Raw genomic sequence first — 6,970 nt, forward strand, 5'->3', positions numbered from 1 at the left:
CGTTCATTTACTGCAGGAAGGAAGTTCATCAGAGATGTATCTGGCCATTTATTCGATCCCACCTCCAAGCAACCTAGTTGTCTCCTTCTATTGGAATCTACTAGGCAGACCCCATTTACTGTCCAATGTACCATTCCAAATCATAGTGAAAACTTACAAAATGGTCATGGTTGGTACCATCATAGATGAAGGGGCTTCTGTGAGTATCCTTTCCTCAACTTCTTGGAAAGCGCTTGTTTCGCCATCACTTTTTCCTAAGATGTGATATCTGACAGGCTTCGACAAAGGAACCAGTCGACCATTAGGGATCCTTCCAAATTTGCCTATAACTTTGAGAAGGAAAACCTTTTATCTGAATGTAATGGTAGTCCAAGGACCTTTAGATTGAAATCTACTCCCTGGGCGTGACTACATTTATAGCGTGGGAGCTATTTTTTCCTCACTCTTTCGAGTGATGTGTTTTCCGCATGAAGGAAGAGTGGTCCAGCTCGTAGACCAGCTTTCATTCCCCAGTTCACACATAGCTAATAGTCAAATGCCATCCCTAACAGGTCTTTTTGCGCAAGGAATGTCTCATCAATCTCCAGTCCGTCCACCTGATGAACGCAACTGATTCGGTTGTTGTGACTGAAACCCAGGGGGCATGCACCCTAGTCTTCTTCGGCAGGAAAACTTCAGGTATAGGGTAGGTTTTCGCGGAGGATATATGATTGGTCTGACACACCCGTCCATTTAGGAAAATGGGATTAGACTAGAATAAGATACCTTCGTCAGAATTTATGCCTTTCCCGATAGAGCGAGTGTTTTGTCTGCAAATTGAAGGGTAACCTAGGTATGCCTTTCCTGACAGAGCAAGTGTTTTGTCTACAAATTGAAGGGTAACCTGGAAACTCTACTTCTCTATACCTGGGGGCATGCAAACCTTTTTGCATGAAAGTGAAAAGCAACCTTTTATTTTCTTAGCTTGTAGGTTCTTAACCCTTTAAACTCGTAGGATTGGTTGTTCCTAGCTTACATAATAAAAGGAGTCGGAGCATAATTTTGAATGGTGCAAGCTCCCTAAAAAATGAACCTATCGATGAGACATCCTTATTATATGATTGGCACAAGAAGTTTTGCGCAAAGTTCAAGCTCATTAAAAATTAAACCTAGCAATGAGCATATGTTCCACCAAAGTTTAAGCTCATTAAAAAATGAACCCACTTCCAATAAATAACCATTGTGAACACATTATCATCAGCTTTTTGAGCCTTGTTCGTGTTCTTACTATCACCTCCACTCTGTTTTAGCCGATTATTTGCCTCCATTTGATTGTTTACCCCTTTTGAGGAACAAATGTGACGAGTGATTCTATTAGCCATCTTCTTAACACTACTGTGATTGGAAAGTTCCAACCCTCACCTAGAACCAGCTGCTACCCGAAATATCACTCGTTCCTCAAAAACGAGTCTCCTTTAAGCTCGTTTCATCTAACTCGTAAGACATGAAAAGGTTGCTGAGAAATTGGCCTCTCCAGCTCGTTAAAGTGATTGGAAGTGCCATCCCTCCTCTAGATTTTAATCTTTTTGGACCTGAGGGATTATTACACAAAAAGATCGAGCGTTTGTCTTGTTCGGCTCGTTAAAAATATCGAAAAGTCATCCCTTTCGTATTGTTTTATACCTTTTCAGACTTAAGGGATTATACTACGAAAAAGGAATATTTGAGTCTTCCTTTCCGTCTCTTTTTAGACTCTCTAAAATTGAAAAGGACCGAGTTATCCTTGTCATTAAACTCGTTAAAACAATAGCGACAAACTTGTCCATTCAGACAAGAACAAGTTTCATTGTCACTAAGTTTGTTAAAACATAGTGACGTGTTTGCCTGAAGGGAAAATTATAGAACAAGAATATGTTATCCTCCTCAAGCTTGACAAAAATAAAGAGGTGCTGGTCAGAAATGACTGGGGAAAATTGGGAAGAAAACTTAAAGAAGCTTTATTGGCAGCAGGTCGCTCTTGAACATGACACTTTCACTCCATCACCATGATTGAGTCGGGTTGGGTTATTCCGTTCACCGATCATATCACCATTGGTCCACCGTACCATCCACTTTTGGGGTTAATGCTACCAATCCATTTCAGTGTCGCCAATATGTTCAAGAGAAGTTGCTCAGAGAATTCAGCTACCCTACTTGTGTCTCATCCGCTGCAATACCTTCACACTTTATTCTTTCATGATCGCCACCCGGAACCATGTATCATCAAATCATTTTCACCTCTACAAAATCATTTGCTCCATTCCGTGTCGTAGATGTGGGATCCATCAATTCCCTCCTACAACGGGTCACTTCTTGTCGACATCAACTTATTATCCAAGAAGCCGACCTAGGAACAACGCTTTCAGTACTTTGAAGCTTGCATGCCTCAATGGCAAGTTTCTCACTTCCGGTGATAGGTTTACATTAATGGCCTTCGACTGAAAGAGTTTGTGTGGTGTTCGACATTGACTCATGTATTCACACCACGTGAATTGTACTACAGTACCTTGAGGGTCATCATCATCATCGGTGATTACTCTCGTGCCTGTTAACAACTTACATCATTGGCTGGTAATCAGGCGATGTCCTTCCATGTTCGACATCAGAACATCTTTTTCACATGGATCGACTTGTACTTTCGGGTAAAGATTGAACGAGTTTTGAAGACCCCGGATCTAGTTTCATCCATCCGGGCTGCGATATATTCAGGAAAATAAAGACATCAAATGTACATCATTGCTGCATAGATAATCATCCAAACTAAGGGATGATGGCTCTACCAGAATCATCAGTCTGCACACAGACAGTTGTATGTCCTATGTACATGAAAATGAATTTATCAAGCTGAGCATGGGAATGCTTGCCTCAGCCAGATCATGAAAATATTATGAAGATAATGTATTGTATTGTATCTTATTATAGCTCACCTTCTAGTTCGAAAAACCTCGGATCCTCATTATAAAGCATTTCACCCGACATCAAAAGATTTACGACCTCCTGCTTTAGGGGAAACTGTTATAGACATATTTGGGCACCGAAAACCCAATCACATATGTCCATAAACCAAGGGCTTCTAAGTCCCTAAAAGTATTGTTTCCTACCCTAAAGGAGCAAGGATAGCTGATTACATCATCTCCCAGAAGTTCTCCATGAAAAACCACTCAGAACTGGTCAAAACAGGACCATACAGACTGCCCAGAGCAAAGGGTGTGATGCATCTCACCTGCCACGTGCAAAAAGTACGATGCCTACTGGAAAGCCCTTCTATAGGGTGCAATGAGCGAGAGCAGACAAATGGCACAAGTAGTTTGCTAGGTGGAGACCCTGAGAATATTCTAGAAACTGTTCATTTGACACTTGCCTCCCTGAATTCACCCAAGGATGAGTAAGAGATCATGAAATCTCCAAGTGGAACCAAGAACTATCAGAGAGATGACACTAATCAAAATCCTATAAGCTGACTTACCCCCTGCAAATATCTATATATGGATCCCTCATCCCAGAGATGCAAAGGTTGGAATTTGGTAATTTGCAAAGAGGTGCTGTTGGTTTCTCTTTGAAGGCATTGTTGGGTGATCTTGCTTTGTATGAGGTGAAGAGGGCTTTCAAGCTGGGAGGATGGCGCTAGGTCAGACCAAGTGGTTGTAATCCTCTCTTCTACTACTTTCATCAATAAATCTATTTGAGTTTTCCTCCATATTCTTTTGTATCTCTGAATATTGTGTTGATATATGCATTTGTATGGTCAATATATATCTGATCCTATATTGTTTACAGTGATAGATCTCTATGCTCTGATGGCATTATGTTGCTGTGACTCTACAACTGCTCTTTGAAGCGTAACAAGTAAGGAAGCAGTGGCAAGATTCTATCAAAGGTGAAAGGAAACAAGCAAGGAGCCAAGCGAAAGAGTGAGGTTGGTACTCTGTGCATCTTTCTCATCTCTCTCTCGTAAAGGAAAAACAAGTGAATTTAGTTCGTTTGTTTCTAATATAACTACCAGTCTTAGTGGGACTAGCAGTTCTGAATAGACCCTAGATTTCCCTATAACACCCATGACTGGATGAATGTCCGAGTGATCACAACCATCATACATTGTGATCTTGTAGTAATCCTGAAATCACAACCTAGATGGATGAAAATAGATCTGGGGTCTTCTACCTCATTCACACGATTGTCCGATGTATGAGTCTAACCATGTGAATCAATGAGTTAAGGCTGAACATGGTAGACACCATCTAATTACTGACCAATGATGTGATTCATTAGCACATGCAAGAGAAACCATTGATGATGTTAGTGGCTCTCAAGGTATTGTAGTACAATCTGTATGGTGTGAGGTAGGAAATGGATTTCTTGTTGTGAGGCAGGAAATGGATTTACTAGAGTCTCTTGTTCATTCATGCGATGATCAAGAACATGCATTTAGATTAGGGGAACATCTTATTGAGATAAAGGTAGAGGACATATACTTTTTGACCAGTTTATCCATGAGAGGTTCCCCCATCTCTCTCCTAGGTGGGAGAAGGGAGAAGGGGTGGAGAAACAGTGAAATACTATATTGCCACTCATTGAAGAGCTCGAGCCCAACCGACTAGGGATGGAAAAATTAAAATTAAATATGTGACCTATTTTCGATTAAGAACAATCATATTTGTTCCATATTGGCCAGCAACGCAACACTACATGTAGTGAGCAGATCATACATGCAACACATTTAGAGTGTTTGGAGCTAATAATCTTCAACTCGAGTGAGGGAGTGTTGGTTAATATGAAAGAACAAATGACTAGAGAAAGAGAGGGAAAATTGAAGAATTTTGGCTATGGATTAATTTTGATATCTTTCACCTTAGAGTGAATTCCATTACTTTAGCCTCAACATATCTCACTTAAGCCCATGAATCTGAGGGCTCCACAGATGAGGAGGTGGATATATCTTATGTCCCGACATGCAGGTTTGTAGGCAATCAGTTTCTCACTAGAGTTCTTCAGATGATTGCATATACAATTGATTATAATAGATGATTATTCATAAGCAGTGATGAGTTTTTGTGGTGACCCTCTACTCAAGCTACCTAAGGGTGAGTAAAGGGGTGTTACAGGTAAGATATTTCAACCATTTTGATTTTTTTAAGCTTTACATTTTTGTGTTTTCGATGTTTTCAAGACTAAACTATTGATTTGTTCATGCAGATATTGGGCCCATTCAACATATAGGTGCTTTATATCTCCAGCGTGTGGCAGATCCACAGTAGGCAGTAGCACCAGTATAGGTTGCTCTAGTAGAACGAGATGCACTACAAGATCTAAATGTAGCAGAGACCCTAACAAAGTTGGACCGCCACATGGAGGGGCTGACACATGGTATAGATGAGACCGTGATGAACCAGATTCCCATGTGACTTTAGAAACATAGTATCAGAGTGCCAAGCCATATTGGTTGACTATTGTGTATGATAGCTCATGTAATGGCATGTTATCATGAGCACTATATTAGTCTACTAGGAGGCTCATAGTCGTATTTGCATGTAGTTTTTTATATGGATCATGTGGCCATATGTGTATTGGGCACAAATTTTGTAAAACCAAACTATATATATATATCTTCAGTGTTCCATGTGTTCCCATTATCATTTGATGTGTATTGAAACTTATTTACATTTTTTGAAAATGTCTATCTAAAACATCATTAGCTAGTGCATCTATCAATGTATTTAGATTTCTATAAATATGTTGATATTGGACGAAATCAAAGTGTCTTTCTAAAAGGTGAACCCTTAGGAACATGCGAAGGATAGTAGGACTTCTGACTGAATAGACATTAGTTAATTGTAGTACCACACATTGTGAGTCAAGCTTGATGACTAAATGAAAAATACCATGTGAAATAGCATCATACAATAGCTCAATCACTATGCTATACTCAACGATGTTATTGGTAGAGCAACCAAAACAAATCTCTTGTAGATTCACTAACTTTCCATTTGGAGCAAAGATATCCCATGTTGTGGAGGATAGGTTCTGAGTACTACGACTAACACCATCAGCTTAACCAATATATGGTTGAAGCGATGTCAACATATGCAAACCAAATGTAAACAATATAAATAGAAACCATAGGAAGCTCTGAAGAGACATACTGTAAACACACTCAACAGACCTATGTACAGTGTGTACACTGTGCACTATGCATAAAATAAATCATAGTATTTTTTATGGTACAACTCACTTCTAGGTTGTGCCAATGGAACTCCATCAAAATCTTCTAGCTCATAGGCCTCTTTAGCAAGAACCAACTCGATAATATATGGACCTAGCCACATAGGTTGGAACTTTCCTGGTCCTAATTTATTAGACCCTTGATCATATAGAAGGACAAGATCTCCTTCTGAGAAGACACGAGGCATGACACTTTTGTCATATTGCACCTTGAAACATTTCTTATAGGCTTCATTAGCCATGACAACATCTCAGAGAGTCTCATCTAAATGGGTTAGATGTAAGAGACATTCCTCTTCCACAGAAGTGGTAGGAAGAAGTTCTACAACCAGTTTTAGTGATGGAATCTCACATTCAATTGGAAGGATTGCTTCCAAACCATAAAACAATTGGAAAGGTGTAAATCTAGTAGCAATCCTGACATGGGCAACATAAAGAATAAAATTCCAATTCGATCGATGGACCCTTATCATATGTTGAAACATCATTTTAAGAAAATTGTCAATAGCCTCAATGTTCCCATTAGCCTCAAGGTAGTAGGGAATGGAGCTTTCATGGGAGAGTACCAACATGGCAGTGGGTTCGAACATCATGTGGTTACGAGAGTGTTTCCCATGATCTGTGACTATGGCTTGCAGAACACCAAACTGTGCGATGACATGATTGAAGAAAAAATGTGCAATTGTTTCTCCAGTATTGTTAAATGTAGGCATCGCCTTGGACCATTAAGTAA

Source organism: Pinus tabuliformis, chromosome 1_1 (genome assembly GCF_031772625.1).
Source record: "Pinus tabuliformis cultivar Carrire ecotype Pingquan chromosome 1_1, CPIR1, whole genome shotgun sequence".
Classification (NCBI taxonomy): Eukaryota; Viridiplantae; Streptophyta; class Pinopsida; order Pinales; family Pinaceae; genus Pinus; species Pinus tabuliformis.